A 17,432-nucleotide genomic window follows, 5' to 3' on the forward strand; every position below is an offset into this window, starting at 1 on the left:
ATGTGTCTTGCAGCTACCACCTATTAAACACCTCAATTGCACCTGCCCTTATTGCACTGTGGAATTTATTCGTCATAAGTGCAACATAAGCGCTGAGATGAGCTGTGATGCCAGCCACTGATGTGTATAGGATACAGATCTGGCTGTGGCGTAGTGCACACGAGGTGTACATGGGACTTTTTCTGCCAGATTCCCACATGTGAATGAGCCCCAAGTCAGTTGACTCTTGAGGACCTGTTCACACCAAAATGCAATGAAAATGCCATTTGTTTACATGTGTTTTGCATTTTTACATGTGTTCAGATTCATTTTTCTTTTTTCACCTTTTATTTACTTTTTTTTTTTCACACGAGCATTGTGTTTACACACATTTGTGTGCGTTGCAAAACACAGCCCTTAACAGCATGTCTTTGGAGTGTGGGAGGAACCCCAGGCAGGCACAGAACATGCAAACACTGTGCAGGTAGTGCCAGTTTTTAGGATTCAAACCGGTGACCCTAGGGCTGCTAGGTGGAAGTGCTAACCACTTAGCCCCTGTGTTTTCTCTCTCTTGACATGCCCTTATCCACTGTTATCTGCAGCTGTGACCCAGTGAAAAGGCCTGCACTGATACTTTTTAAATAAGTGAACTTTTATATATTGTATGTTGCTTTGTTTTATCTTGTTGTACTACTGTATTATAATAATTATATAATGTAATTATATATGTTATATATAATATATCTGTATAATATTCTATATTGCATCTGTGTAAAAAATGTACACTGTGCTTAATAACAATACTGCAATTCTCGTTTTGTAACAATATTGCAATTCTCGCTTTATAAAAGAGATACTATGCATTTAAACTCAATCCAATACTAGTTTGAGACCAAGCATTATTGGATAAATGCTATGTAAAACTACAGATAAATGACAGGTGTTCTATTATTATTATTATTACTACGAGTTTATATAGCGCCAAAGGGTTTGCTCAGCGCTGTACAATAGGGGGGACAATACATGGCACAGTACAACAACAACAAACAACGTACGAGGGGTAAGAGGGCCCTACTCTTACGAGCTTACAATCTAGTTCTATAATTGGTGTACAAAAAGACTCATGCTGGTATACTCCAGAAAAAAAAAGATTTTCTTTTTTGTCTCTGTTGATTTTCTACAAAACCATTTTTTTATGTGAATCTTGTAAATGCATTTGTTATGTTTCAATGATGTACCAGGAAATATTGTCCATTTCATGGAGAGCACATTAATCAAAGTTGTACCCTTCCCATTGGCGGACAAAATTGTGGAGTGTGCAAGCACTTTATACAATGTTATCAACATTGGTCGGAAGCAGGTGTATAGCACCTCTAAAAATTCTTCACTTGTTAGATAATGTTCCAAATGTGCACACCACAAAACCTAGCCTAGCCCTGGTTAAATAATAATTGAAAAATGTTTTCTTCAAATCCAGGTGTCTTTTGGGAAAAGGCTTAGACTTCTTTCACACGAGCGTTCCGTAGGTCCGTCTTTCATCTGTCAGTTTACAGATGAAAAACGGATACCCATGTATTTCTGTGGACTAGCAGATGTAAACGGATGTTCATCCGTTTACATCTGTTAACCACTTGCGCTCCTGAGGATTTACCCCCCTTCCTGACCAGGCTATTTTTTGCGATACAGCTCTGCGCTACTTTAACTGATAATTGCGTGGGCATGTAACGCTGCACCCATATTATTATTATTATACAGGATTTATATAGCTCCAACAGTTTGCTCAGTGCTTTACAATATAAAGGGAGACAATACAGTAACGATACAGTTCAATACAAGAGGGTTAGGAGGGCCCTGCTCCTTGGAGATTTCAATCTAAGACAGAGGGGCTGGTGGTACAAAAGGTAATAACTGTGTGGGATGATCTGATAGGAGGAATGGAAGATTCTGTTATTAGCTGAAGGCGGGATAGGCTTCCCTGAAGAGATAGGTTTTCAGAGATCGCCTAAAAGTGGGCAGTGTAGGCGATAGTCAGATAGATTGGGGTAGAGAGTTCCAGAGGATGGGGAAGGCTCTGGAGAAGTCCTGGAGACGAGCATTGGAGGAGGAGACAAGGGAGCTAGAGAGCAGGAGGTTGTGGAAGGAGCAGAGAGGACGGTTTGGGTGATATTTGGAGACAAGATTGGTGATGTAATTTGGAGCAGAGTTATAAATGGCTGTATATGTTATTGTTAATGTTTTGAATTTTATAATATTGGGTACTGGGAAGCCAGTGGAGGGATTGGCAGACAGCGATGGCAGATATGGAACGGCTAGTAAGGTGGATGAGTCTGGCAGCAGCATTCATGATAGACTGAAGAAGGGATAACCTGCCATTAGGTAGGCCAATGAGAAGAAGGTTACAACAGTCAAGGTGAGAGATAACAAGGGAATGAATAAGTTGCTTAGTGGTATCAGACGTTAAGAACGGGCGTATCTTGGAGATGTTGCGGAGGTGAAGTCTACAAGATTTGGACAGTGATTGGATTTGGGGCTGAAAGGACAGATGGGAGTCTAGGATTACACCTAGTACCCTGGCATGAGGGGAGGGACTGATGGTTGTGTTATTGATCTTGATGGAGAAGTCAGGGGAATGGGCATGGGCTGCAGGGAATAGTATGAGCTGCATTTTGGAAAGATTTTGTTTGAGGAAGTGGAGTGACATCCATGCTGTTATGTCACTTAGTAGGTTAGTAATGCGAGAGGAGACTGAAGGGGTGAGGTGAGGAGCAGAAAGACAGATTTGTGTGTCATCAGCATAGAGATGGTACTTAAAGCCATGGGAGTTTATCAAGTGACCAAGGGAGGAGGAGATGGAAAAGAGAAGAGAAGGGGTTCAAGGACAGAACCATGAGGGACCCCTACAGAAAGAGGGAGTGGAGAGGAAGAGCTAGAGCTATAGGTAACACTGAAGGAGCATTGCGATAGGTAGGAGGAGAACCAGGAGAAAGCAGAGTCTTGGAGGCCAAGAGAGTGGAGGGGATAGTCAACATCAAAAGCCGCAGAGAGGTCAAGTAGTAAGAGTACAGAGTAGTGGCCATTGGTTTTAGCAGTTAGTGAATCATGAGTGAGCTTTAATAGGGCAGTTTCAGTGAAGTGTAGTGAGCGAAAGCCAGACTGTAAAAGGTCAAGAAGGTTGTTGTCGCTGAGGTGGGAGCTCAGGCGATTGTAGACTAAGCGTTCTAAGAGTTTAGAGGTAAACGGGAGCAGGGAGATGGGTCTTAAGTTGTTCAGCGAGGGCTTTTTACGTATGGCAGTGATCTGTGCATGCTTTAGAGGGGTGGGGAAGGCACCATTAGAGAGGGAGAGAATGAAGATGTGAGTGAAATTTACGTCTTTTTTTTCCCCACAAATTGACCTTTCTTTCTGTGGTATTTGATCGCCTGTGCGGTTTTTATTTTTTTTGCGCTATAAAGAAAAACACTGACAATTTTGAGGAAAAAAAACAATATTTTTGAACTATATAAAACATGTCCAGTAAAAAAAATTTTAAAATCAAATTTCATCATAAATTTACACCAAAATGTATTCTGCTACATGTCTTTGCTAAAAATGTATGTAAACAAATGTTAACAGATGAAAAATGTATGTAAACAGATGAAAAATGAATTAAAACAGATGTAAACAGATATAAATGGATGTGAACAGATGAAAAACGGATGGAAAATGTATTTAAACTGATGAAAAAACTGATGTAAATTGAAGAAAAACTGATGAAAACTAATGTTTTTTCTTTGAAAAAACATGACTGAACTGACAAAAAACACAGAATGCCTGTGTGAAAGTACCCTTACTGATAGATGTGAAGAGAGGAAAGGCCTCATCAGCAACTATTACATATAGTGCTCAGCATACATGAGTGCACCCCAAAAGATTTGTCAGAAAACCTTTACTTTACTTTCAGAATTAACATTTTCTATGGGACACTATACTACAAAATACTCCCACAATTGTGGTCCATTGATTGCAAACAAAATTTGTTAATTTGCACACACAAAAGAGTATTTTTCCTAACAAATTCATTCAAAACCATGTTGCAAAAATTAATACAACCCCAATGAAAGTTTTAGGAGCAAAGCTACATTTTTGACAACAAAATCCTAATTAACAAGAATTCAACTACAGGTGAGTCAAATTATTCATTAAACAGGTGTCCAGCAGATAGTTGACTATAAAAAGGTGTTACATAACAAAGAAAACCCCTTCCCATTTGTCAGCAATGACACCACATGGAAGAGAAATGTCACAAGGCCTGAGGAAGAAAATAATTTATTTTTACAGGAAAGGTGAAGGCTACAAGAAGATTAGCAAAGCTTTACTTATCAGTCAGAATACTGTAGCAAAAGTGATACAAAAATTTAACAAAGCTGGAATTGCAACTATCTCACAGAGATGTCCAGGCTGTCCACGGAAGTTAACACTTCAACAAGAGCATCTGCTGATGAGAAGGGTTGAAGAAAATTGCCATGCAAGTTCACTGCAGTTAGTTATAGAAGTAGAAAGCCCAACTTTGGTGATTGTTTCCCGTGACACAATATGGCGTACACTGCAGAGGAATGGTATGCATGGGTGTCATCCACGAAGCCAGGAAGCCTCTCCTAAAGCCCATGCACAAGAAAGCCTGCCTAGAATTTGCCAAGGAACATGCTGGAAAAGAAGACTACTGGGACTCTGTATTCTGGAGTGATTAGACCAAGATAAATTTTTTTGGAACTGATGGCTTCAAAACTGTATGACGTCACAAAGATGAGGAGTACAAAGAAAAATGCCTACAGTGAAACATGGTGGTGGCAGTGTCCTTCTGTGGGGCTGTATGAGTGCTGCTGGTGTCGGAGAGCTGTATTTCATTGATGGTATCATGAATTCACAGATGTACTGCTCTATATTGAAAGAGAAGATGCTACCATCACTTGCCTTTGGTCATCGTGCACTTTTCCAACATGACAAAGATCCAAAACACACATCTAAGGCCACTGTTGTATTTCTGAATAAGAAAAGGGTGAAAGTGATTCAGTGGCCAAGTATGTCTCCTGATCTGAACCCAATCAAACACCTATGGGGAATTCTGAAGAGACAAGTTGAGCATCACTCTCCATCCAGCATCCAGGCTCTAAAAAGAGGTCATTCTTGAAGAATGGAAAAAGATAGATGTTGCAATATGTTGCCAACTTGTTCATTCCATGCTTAGAAGACTTGGTTCTGTCCTTACAAATGATGGATGTCATACAAACTATTGTATGTAGTAGGTTTTGTTGTGGGGTGTATTAATTTTTGCATCAAAAAATTTGAGTACAACTGAAGATTTTGTAATCTGAGTTATATTATTAACCTTACTTTCATGTAATGAGCTAAACAAATGTTCTATAAAACTCAGTTTTGTAAAAATTATGGAAATTGCTTATGTGTTCATTGAGATATTGATTAATATCTTACTTTTCAAAAGGGGTGTTTTCATTTATGCTAAGCACTGTATATAGAAAGAGCTCACCATGTTCAGTTAAAGAGCTCAGACTCCAAACTTTCAAAAACAAAGGGCCAGTTTACTGCCCTTCAAACTTTAGGGGGACCAAACTATGGCCAGTGGGAGTAGAAAATGATCTGGCATCGATGGGAGTAAGCCATGCCATAGGCTTGATGGACAGTGGGAGTAAAAAAAAGAATTACATCATTGGTGTCAATGGGAGGAATAGTGCCCCATCGTCGATGTTAGTGGGAGGATAGTTCCACATCATTGGTGTCAGTGGGAGGAATAGTGCACCATTGTCAGTGTTAGTGGGAGGAATAGTGCCCCATTGTTGGTGTCAGTGGGAGGAATAGTGTCCCTTGTTGGTGTCAATGAGTGAATTAGTGCCCCATCGTGGGTGTAAGTGGGAGGAATAGTGCCCCATCATTGGTGTCACTGGAAGGAATAGTGCCCCATCTTTAATATCAGTGGAAGGAATAGTGCCCTGCCTTTAGTGTCAGTGGAAGGAATAGTGCCTCAAGGGCCAGATAAAGGCAAGCAAAGGGCCACATTCGGCCTACGGGCCACAGTTTGGAGACCCCTGGTCTATAGCAACAAAGTTTTAATTGCTATCATGTATAGTCATTAAAGCTATTGAAAACTACTTTTTATCATCATAAAATTTTGTACCATTGTTTGGTGGCATTTGGATCCAAATGTGCTTGCCATCCATAGCACCTATGCAGTGAGGAAAATTACTATTCTTATCAAATCCTTGCTGATTTCCAGCTACTGCTCCTGAGTGGGCTGCAGCATCACAATAGCTTTCAGTTTATCCTATATAACCTTACTGTTTCTTGCAAAATAAAGTGTACAGTATGGTGGCTGTTCCTAAAGAAAAAAGGGAAATGGAGGGAGGCAAAGGACTCTCCAGTTGTGTAATACCTAGACCTGGCAACATGCATTTTCCACACCTAGCATACTGGAGTTAAAGAACAATCCATAAGCTTGGTTTTGCGATTTTTATTAAGGAGTTAAACTTGGATGGGGTCTAGGGGTATATGGGATGCCGAGGAACTGTAGAACTTGAGGACAACTCCTTAGCAACTATGTACAAACAAATGCAGATTTAGCAACAGCCTCTCTCCATGGAGCACTAGAGCCCCTTTGGTGTACCTCATCAGACTCTGGATGATTCCTCCTCTTCACCCAGGTGCCTTCAGGGTATTTCTGGGCAAGGGGGCTCAAGAACTGTCAATCTGATACAGTCCTAGATGAGTAGCTAGTTGGGTCTTGCACGTTACCACCCTCTCCCTTTATCTGGCCCAGGGGGTGTAAGAGTACTCACACTGTCCTCATCTGTCAGCTTAGTGGGTTGGTGGCTGCCTTCAGGCCTTTCACTGAGCTGGCTCCTTCCCTGCTACACAGGCTGTCCTCCTCAGGAGACGTTGAGGGAGTAGAGATCCTCTACTCCAGCAACCAGCCTGTAGGTAGGCCCCCTCATTGTAGCCTCCCAGGCTACACACTCCAGCCTTCCTCACTAAATCTTTCACCTGACACTGCTCACCTCCCACCAGACTATGCCACATTTGAGAGTTGCCCTGGTCACCATGCCCAGTCTCCTGCCAGGGAATTGCCAAAGTCCTTCAAACATGAAGATCCAGGCCTCCTCCCTTCCCTCACCCCTCCTCCAGAAAACTCTCAGGTTTCAGGAGAGGTGGGAGGGCTCCAGAAACCCTGACCTGATAGAGCTTCCCAGCCTGTCCTGAGGTAGCCTCACTACCTCAAACCCAGGCTGACTCATCTCCAGGCTGCTACTCAGCCTCTATCTAAAAAAAAAACTTCCTAACTAACCTAGAGGGCATTACATATGCATGACACGCACAGCTATTAATAATCTTCTACATAATATTATTCAAGGGGGCAGTTTAGTGACCCTGTAGTGTCTGCTATTGAGACCCAGCTTCTATTTCATTTTATCCCCTTGCCTCTCCCCTTTCCCATCACATGACTGGACAGAAGACATCAGAAAAGGGTGTCTGAGAAAAACAGTGGCAGGTTTGCTTTAAATATGGTGTTTGGGTAGAACAACAGCTCAGTAGTCAGTATAGAACACACATAAAGAAGACCTATACCAGACAGGCAGAGGGTAAAGAACTATACACAAATATTTCCTATAATGTCCCTGAACCTAATCTTTTCCCCATTACTGATGTACTTTGCCTCGGTCCACACTGTGGGCAGGGGAATTTGTAGACAAGATAGTGCTCGACATAACTTCAGATTTTGGTTGAACCGCATCACCAAAATTGTTTGTGCTTGTGGCAGATTCCTACTACACAGAAAATGGCACCCATCCCAACCTATACCCAGCCTTAGCAGTAAGGTGCACATGGAAGGGCAATGCACACAAAGGATTTCCCAGCAACACTTACCAACCAGCCAGCGAAACAACCAATTTGGCCCTGTCTAACAGCTTGCGTTAAAAACAGAGTGTGTTGTTTGCAAACATTTGCAAGTACATGCGTAGGCCACAGTCCCACGTCAAGGGTCCTCTGAAAGGACGGAATCCTCCAGGCACACCTTCCTTAAACCTATCTATTGATACATGTGCTCCTAGTTTGGAGGCTTTTGAAATTTTAGTTAAGTTCACAGTATACAGAGGACCCTTGGCGCGGGACTGTGGCTTACGCAAGTAAGTGCAAATAAGTGCAAACAAAACCCTCTGTTTTGTACTGCAGTGGATGTGGAGATCGAGATGTCACCACCCTGCCTCTCCGCTGCATCCAGTTGGAGAACGCCTTGCCTTCATTAAGAAAATTGCAAGGTGTTCTGTGAATGCTGCCCATGCTGAATCGGCAACCCCCATGGTTACTATGTAGCAGTGCAGCCACTCGACATGGACCCGGAATACAGTGGCAATCACTGTAGTAGTGGTGTCTACTATAGTGATTTCCAGATTCCACAGGAATCCTATACGTATAGTATATGCATAGCTATATTGGTCACCACCCCACCTCTCCAAATCATCCAGTCAGAGAACATTTTGCATTCACTGATATTGTGCAATTGTGCCGAGCAGTGTCCAACCCCCTGTATTCATAATGCAGCAGGGCAGCTGCTTAGCACAGGGTCCGGAAGCACATGGAGATCACTGACCCCCCAGCCTCCTCTGCTGTTGCTGTCATCTTCAGTTCACAGCTAGGTCGGTCCTAGCAACCAATTACCAGCTTGTAAATATGAAAAGTTAATTTGGCCAGCTCCTCTTCCGGCCCTCCGTCCTGAGCTCTGCTGCCTTCCACTCTCCGCTATGCACTGAGGATGACAGCAGTAGCGGAGGAGGCTAGGGGAAAAGGGGGGCAGAGAACAATACTGGGGGGGGGGTGATGTGCAAAGGACACTGCTATGGGCAGGGCCAACCCTATAGCAGTGTCTTCTACTGTCCTCCATATCACCCCCCTCCCCACAGTAGTGTCCTCTGCCCCCCTTTCCCCCATAGCAGTGACCTCTAGCCCCCCTTCCCCCTACCAGCAGTGTCCTCTTCCCCCCCTTCCTTCCCGTGGACAGGTATTTTAAAATCTAAATTCCCAGCAAGTGGTTGGGGATTGGGATTTTTCTGTCTTCCCCCTACCCTGGTGCCCTAAGGCAGCTGCCTAAGCAGCCATATGCTGGCACTCAGCATATGGTTGCTTATGCAGCTGCCTTAGGTCAACAGGGTAGCTGAGGGGCAGAAAAATCCCAGTCCCCAGCCACTTGCTGGGAGTTCAGACTTTTAAAATACCTGCCTTCCAATGATCCCCTTTATTGTCCTCCTGGATCAGCTGAAAGCTAGCATCTCCTCCTTGTCCTCCCACCAGCGTACCAGGGGATCGGTTCTAGTAAACGCCTCCCCCGCTGCTCCTCCTTGTTCCTCCTTTTTTTCTTGTGCCTGGCCCTCCCCCAAGTTCTCCCCTTTAAACAGGGCTCCTAAAAAAATTGTGAAAAATAATAAAAAATAAAATTGTAAAATTAAATACTACTGACACCATCCACTGCTCTACTGACAATGTCCACTGCTTTACTGACTGACACTGTCCACTGCACTACTGATTTTTAAGGTAGGCTAAGTTTGTATTTTTACAGTGACATTTGTTTTATTATATTTTTCTACAATTTCCTTACTATTTATTCAGGCTTTGCTAGTTAATGTGTTTTTTTTTTAAATGGCGCTGAACCCCAGTCATCTTCGATCTCTTTCAAGTGGTTCAGGTACATCTCCACCTCTCAAAGGTTGCCTACCCCTGGTATACAGTATGTATAGTTATACTGGTCCAAACTTATGTAAAAATGATATACCTGGAATAAACACATATATTTAAAAGGTCATTTGTAGGATTAATGCTTTTCTGATTTCATTCATGGTTTAGTATGGCACAGAAAAAAGGGGAAATTGTGTAGTGAATTTTGCAGTTAGAAGAATGTGAAGAAATTGTCGTTGTTAAGCAGCATTGCGGAAGTGACTTGCATGAGATTATTGCACCACACCTTCCTTCTTACACTATGCCTGAATGGTAGCAGTAAATCAGCTCCGCTTTACATTTCTTCACAGGTCATTCTACCTGCTTTCTACCTGTTGTAAGACATTGGTGAGAAATACTTTCTTCATTCTGATAACATGAATTCTAATCCTGTTTGAGTGCAACTATATATTAGAAGTGGACAAGTATGCCAAAAGGTAATAACATTTCACTGTAATGTTTTTATTGACTTTGTTTGATGTCTCGGTAGACTTTAGATAACTGCTCTGATGTGCTGATAAGAATATTCTTGTCACTTAGCATGCTAAGATGCTGCAGACTTAAACAGGAACTGTTTTATGGGAAACTTTGGCAATATTTAGCAAACAGATAAATACACCATTTAAATACAAATAAAGAAGCTTTTAAACCTGTAATTTACATTTATGTTCATACAGTTCAGAAGTTTGGACAGCCCTGTCAGGCAGCAGACAGCCTGCAACCTCAAATTTCAGTGCTGCAGTTAAAACTGAAGTATGGCCACAGCTTTGTGGTTCACGGGGATGCACTTACTTGTGATCCAGAATCAGCCGACATCAGGCTAAAGCCCGCTGTTGGCTGATGACACAGTCACTGCAGGCTCTGGAAGAATCCTGACGATATTGTTCGGATCCATCCACAGCTCGGATTGATAGCTGGCTCCTTGCACTCAGCGTGTGGCTGAGAGCCAAAGCCAGCTGTGCCCTCCCCCTCTCCAGTCTAGCACTCCAATGAGTGTTGGAGAGGCAGAGTGGAGAGCAGAGACTGACAGTCATCGCTCTCCACTCAGAGCTGACAGAGAACTGAGTGATCAGCGGTGATGTGATTGCTCGGTTCTCAGTCTTAGAGCTGTCAGAGAACAGCTGCAGAATGGAGATGAGTATGTATGTTTTTTTTTAGTATCCCCATTGATCTCATTTAACCCTTTCACTGCCAGATCCCTACTGTATTGCTTCCAGCTGGACAGGTCTGTATGCCGTACGGACCTGCATTCCTCTTTTGCTATAAACTCATGGTTACTTCCGTGACCATGAGCTTATACCACAATTGTTCAGTAAACACTTCCGAACAAAATAATAGCTCTGATCAGCGGATGACAATCCCCTGATCAGAGCTGTTCAATTAAAATGTGGCACCCCTGCCCCCCTTCCAAAGTTGCTGCTGCTGTCACTAAACCACTGGGATTCTCACCCCATCACCTACAATTCTGCAGCACCCATTTAAGCTCAGATACCAGGAGACAATGCAACCATCTGGATCACTTCTACAATAGCAAGCAAAAAAAAAAACACAGCCTCTGTAGCCATGATGTGTTTGTTTTCATCATCTCACTGTTCTGCCCTAACATAGCTACAGTGGTGTCAGTGAAAGATATAATCATCCCCTTCATTTGATCAGTAAACAGAGTGGTTGCAGATTATATCTTCCACTCCCCCACAACAGGCTGCAGGCATTTTTGGAGATCACAGTAATGACCAGAAGATGTCATCTCTACCTATATTGGACTTTAATGAACATACTCTAACTTGCCAGGATGTTTATTTACTGATTGTGAGTGGGAAGGGTTTAAATACTTTTTAGACAGAGACCTTGTAGAAGCATGACCATTAATTTTTTTTACTATATTGTTCATGTTAATACCGTGGGGTATGGGCCCCATTTTCCTTAAAAATATACAAAAAAGATACTAATAACTGGCACACTGTAAACTGCATTATATTTCTGACAATAGGAGATTGGATTCATGACCCTTGACCTTGTGCACATTTTCAAAAAAATATCTTTCAGCTGGCTAACAATTGTGTATAATTCTAAATACCTGAAATCACAATGCGCGTGCTAGAATTTTGAGTTTTTAACGAATGATGGCATTCAGTATAAATCTGCCTGAAATTCAGCCTTAAATTTTCAATGTTTCATATATTATTATTATTATTATTCAGGATTAATATAGTTCCAACAGTTTATGCAGCCATTTACAACGTGGGGATAAACAGTACAATTACAAAACAATTCTATACAAGAGGAATCAGAGGGCTCTGCTAGTTGGAGCTTACAATCTAAAAGGAGAGGGTCAAGTGATACAAAAGGTAATAACTGGGGAATGAGCTGATGGAGAAAATAAAAGTACAGTTGCTAGGTGGAGGCAGGATAGGCGTCTGAAGAAACATTTTTAGGGATCGCCTAAGAGTGGCCAGAGTAGGAGATAGCCAGACAGATTGGGGTAGGGAGTTCCAAAGAATGGGAGAGGCTCGGGAGAAGTCCTGGAGGCAAGAATGGGAGGAGGTGACAAGGAAACTAGAGAGCAGTAGGTCCTGGGAGGAACAAAGAGAACAATTTGTTGGTATTTTGAGACTAGGTTAGTGATGTAGCTAGGGGCCAAGTTGTGAACAGCTTTATAAGTTATTGTTAGTATTTTGAATTTAATTCATTGGGTGAGTGGCAGCCAGTGGATGGATTGGCAGAAAGGGGTGGCAGACACTGAATGGTTGGTAAGGTAGATGAGTCTGGCAGCAGCTTTCATGATGGACTGAAGGGGGGATAGACTACGAAAAGGTAATTCAAGGAGGAGGTTGCAGTAGTCAAGGCAAGAGGTGACCAGGGAGTGGACTAGGAGCTTTCTGGTGTCATTAGTTAGGAAGAGGCATATTTTGGAGATGTTGCGGAGAGTGAAGTGCCAAGCTTTGGAATGTGATTGAATGTGGGGCTGAAAGAAGAAAGGAGAGAGGTGGAGAGGGGTGGGATAAAGAGGGGGTAGAGAGAGGGGGGAGGATGGGTGAAGGAGGGGAAGGGAGTTCAGTCAGTGTAGAGTGCTTACTCACTGGTCTCCGGAGACTCAGGTAGTGGCATCATGGAGCCAGGAGGTAGTGCTGCCATTGTGTTTCAAATTACCTACTCACATACAATCCTTTTCACAGGCACAGCACACCACAGCAGTGGCTGCAAGCCAAGGGTTAGAGTGTGAGTAGACACAAGGGGATAGGGATAGGAGGCAGAGCAGATCCAGACTCCCTCCTTTTCTATTCATGCAGGGTGGTCGTGCTACCTGGGCAGTTTCTCATTTCCTCAGACTATTTTTTACAAACTATCTGTTAAAACAGGGATGGTTGGCAACCCTGCACGGTGCCCTTTCTGAACTGAAATCCCAACCAGTCTTGCCCAGTTTTCTCTTCCTGGACTACAGAACACACCCCCTTTCCTAATCTCCATAACATATGGGGAGGAACAGTTTTTCTGTCTGAATTGTGGGAAGAACTGGGCAGGGCTGACAACACTGGTTGGGATTTCAAGGAAGCATAGGTACTTTGTTCTCAGCTCAAACAGGATGTTAAAAGCACACTGGGTTTCTGGCATATCAATAGGTATTTATCTGTACTGCAGAGGATACTGCAGTGAAAAATTAGCCAGTATCAGTAATAAAAAGGCCTGACTGGTACATACCTAACTTTTTTGTCTTTAGGGATAATGGGGCGAAGTGAATGATATAATGTAATGTAGTCTAGGTGCACACTGTTCTTGCACTAGTCAGTAAAAAGTGAATGTTTCCCGTTGATTGCCCGAAACTTCAAAAGGGCCATATCAACATAAGATGAAAAAAGCATAAAAGAAATGTAAACCCCAAAATGCAACCCCTGAATAAATATTCTGCTTTTTAACCACTTCAATACCGGGCACTTTTATCCCCTTCCTATCCAGGCCAATTTTCAGGTTTCAGCTCTCTCACACTTTGAGTGACAATTGCACGGTCATGCAACACTGTACCCAAACTAAATTTTTATCTATTTGTTCACACAACTAGAGCTTTCTTTTGGTGGTATTTAATCACCACTGTGGTTTTAATTTTTTGCTAAATTAACAAAAAAAAAACTAAAATGTTGGCGGTTTCACAATTTTTTTTTAACATACTGTCACCAGTGCAGTACAGCGTCATCATATAACTGGTGACAGTGATCAGGAACACTGACTGGTGACAGTACAATAAAAAAATTTGATAATGTTTTTTAAATTTCTTTTAATTTTTGTATTTTTTTTATTTGTTATTACATTTTTTCTCTTTTTTTATGATTTATTTTTTCATATTACACTATGCCAAAAGTACTATAATGTTACCATAGTAACATTGTACTACTTTGGGGAAGTATTTTTTTTTACACAGTTTGATTGCTTATGGCAAATAATTTCTTTGCTATAAGCAAGCATTTAACTGAATGAAATTGATTCATTCAGGTTTTTTTGTTGTGATTAGCTGTGATTGGCCACGGCTAATCACATTACACAGATGGGCTGTGATTGGCCCAGCCTGTGCATATGATAGTAACATTGTACTACTTTGGGGAAGTGATCAGTATTTTTTTTTTTACACAGTTTGATTGCTTATAGCAAATAAGTTCTTTGCTATAAGCAAGCATTTAACTGATTGAAATCGATTAATTCAGGTTTTTTTGTTGTGATTAGCTGTGATTGGCCACGGCTAATCACATTACACAGATGGGCTGTGATTGGCCCAGCCTGTGCATATGATAGTAACATTGTACTACTTTGGGGAAGTGATCAGTATTTTTTTTTTTACACAGTTTGATTGCTTATAGCAAATAAGTTCTTTGCTATAAGCAAGCATTTAACTGATTGAAATCGATTAATTCAGGTTTTTTTGTTGTGATTAGCTGTGATTGGCCACGGCTAATCACATTACACAGATGGGCTGTGATTGGCCCAGCCTGTGCATGTGATCACTGTGACCATTCAAGGCTAGACACACTTGTATACAGGGGAGGACTGACAACTCATGGGGCCCCTGGGCACTAGGGGATCATGGGGCCCCTGTGTCCTTGCCCACACTCAAAGCACACTCAAAAAAGCCTATAAAAATGTACCAGGGGCATTTCATGGGGCCCCCTACTGACCCTGGGCCCTCGGGCAGTGCCCGAGTTTTCAAATGGTCAGTCCACCCCTGCTCGGGCAGTGCCCAAGTTCTCAAATGGTCAGTCCGCCCCTGCTTGTATACAATGGATGGCATGAAAGAAAGCCATCCACTGTTTACAACTGTCATGGGACCTGCTGTGATTGGTCACAGCAGGTCACATGGTACTGGCAACAGGGCTGGTACACAGATCTGTCATCTGTCGTGTCCGAGGTACACAGCCGCTGATAGGTCTTGCCATTGCAGGGCCCTGTGGGCACACGCAAGACGCAGTCCATGAAAGACATCATATGACGCCCTCCCGGATTGACGAGAAGCTCACCAGTTCGTCATTTTACTATAGGCCAGGTGGGAAGTGGTTAAAAATGGAAGTCTTGCAGATATAAAAAAAAATATTTAACCTAAAAAAGTCCTATTAACATAAAATAAAAAACAATATACTCCCAAAATGAAAGCCAAACTTATTTTTGAAATGGAAGCCTTGCAGAAAAACAAAAAGTTTGCTATTCATGGGATATCGGCTAAAAGTGACTGCTGACCTCAAATTAACCACAAAAAAAGGCCCTAATAATATAAACAAAAAAGGAAAATGGTTGATTTTCCAAAGTGCAATTAAAATTAAAGTACAGCTCCCCAAATGACCCCAATTTTTACTGTGCAAAACCTTGCAGTTTTTCAGTTTTACCAATACTCTTCCTACAGCAGCTTCCAATACAATGACACTATAGCATCCTTACTGGCCCTTCTTAAGTCTGTTGATTATAGATCACATGCCATGCAGTGCATTATGGTTTAAAGGCAAATCTGCACATAAATTCTCCAGGACTGCAAATCTCAAACCTGCAGAATTCATCTTAACCAATAATAGCAGCAAGACTGAACCTCATCCCTAATTAGAAATTAGATATTTCCCTTGCACAAAACCACATGGGTGAAGCATTTCTTTTGATAAGCTCCAAAATGCTTACAATATATCTCTGTGAGGAAACATTGTGAAACGTTGTCTGGATATTTGCAAGAGTCACTCTTAATATGTGAGCTGACCTTCATCTCAGACATATCATTACATAAATACGTACATTAAATACAGTGGTACAATGGTACACCATGGTACACAGCCCTATGTTGCACATACGGTAAATAATTCAACTGTGCGAAGGATGGGTCGGGTGAAACCAGAAGTGTTTTATTAGGAATGGCTGTAAAAAACACAGAAAACTCTTAATTACATGTGACTGGATATGTTCACTGTAATCACTGTCCTCTATACATTACTAAATATTTCCATATACATTAATAAACATCTTTAATTGCAAAACTGAATATCTAGACCTCTGCAGATATGCTAGTGACCTATTCTGCATAACAATAGCATATTACAATAGAGAAATCACATTCCCTGTATCTTAGCGCCAAATCACATAGCTGCAATATATATTCACATTTATGCCACAAGTAATCTGATTGTATAATAGTAACAGCGACATTTACTAACCACCAGGACATGTTAAGTCATTTTGTCCTATTTATCATGTTAAACAGCCTCCTGCTTACCTGTAACAAACACAGAAAACCCTTAATTACATGTGACTGGATATGTTCACTGTAATCACTGTCCTGTAGGAAACAAAGTGTTAGACTTTTTGTTCCTACTTCTGTGTCTTCCTATTATCACAGGAAGTAGTTCTGCCCTCTTGTGATGGTACAATAAAAATGCAATCACTAGTATATTCTATTGACAAAGATAGATTACTGTTATATTAGGTATTAGGCTTTGGATTTAAATTTTATGGGGCTGCCTATTTTCTACACCTCTTACACTCTCCCCCACAAATTTGTTATGTCGTCCCTGACATACACAGAATTTTTTTAAGAAAACATTCTTTTACTTGTCTAGTAGTAACCATAGGAAGCCAATGGTAAGTAGTAACCAAGTTACTTGAGGAAACATCCTCCCTGTGACATCTACTCCCTATTACATCACAGCTTCCCACCAGGCCCACAGCGCTATAGTACCTGGCAAGATATAGTTGCGTGTAACCAACTATTTAGTAAAACCCCTTTCTATACATATTTGTATAGGTTACTAAGTTTAGACAAAGGTGATGAGAAACTAGGGAACATCTTATTACTTTTATACCTTTTTATCATAATGGCGGAATACCCATTGTACATCAACAATGCAGCATAACGTTGCCATCTACTGCTCTGTACTTTTATCGGCCGACTCTGTCTCTTTGTAACATCTAGTTCCCTCACCTAAAACTATTTCTGCCTGACCTACAATATCTGCAGTACAAATGCAATTACATTTTTCCTTACTTAAACCAACAGAAAAGCAACATATAATTATTCTGGTTTTGGTAATTAACTTTGGTATAGTGTCCCAAATAGTAAACAATGGATCAATAAACACAATCACTTCTACCAACTTCTATAGTCTTCAGCAAAACATTCTGAACTGAAATACCAGCTAGAGTCAACAGGTAACATAGGAATACTGTCTATAACCTGTATA

The 17,432-nt window shown here is 41.6% G+C and overlaps 1 protein-coding gene across 2 annotated transcripts in view; it reads left to right on the forward strand.

The window, feature by feature from the left end:
* The first annotated feature begins 10,007 nt into the window (after positions 1–10,007).
* LOC149441927 (uncharacterized) overlaps positions 10,008–17,432 on the forward strand; it is a 44,380-nt gene continuing 36,955 nt past the window's right edge. For both annotated transcript variants that reach the window (XR_016307270.1, XM_089656756.1), the window contains exon 1: positions 10,008–10,172. The gene's annotated coding sequence lies outside the window, so the exon portion shown is untranslated. The remainder of the gene's footprint in view (positions 10,173–17,432) is intronic.

This window comes from Staurois parvus, unplaced genomic scaffold, assembly GCF_062004578.1.
Source record: "Staurois parvus isolate SC_StPar_1 unplaced genomic scaffold, SC_StPar_1.0 ptg000934l, whole genome shotgun sequence".
NCBI classification, from domain to species: Eukaryota; Metazoa; Chordata; class Amphibia; order Anura; family Ranidae; genus Staurois; species Staurois parvus.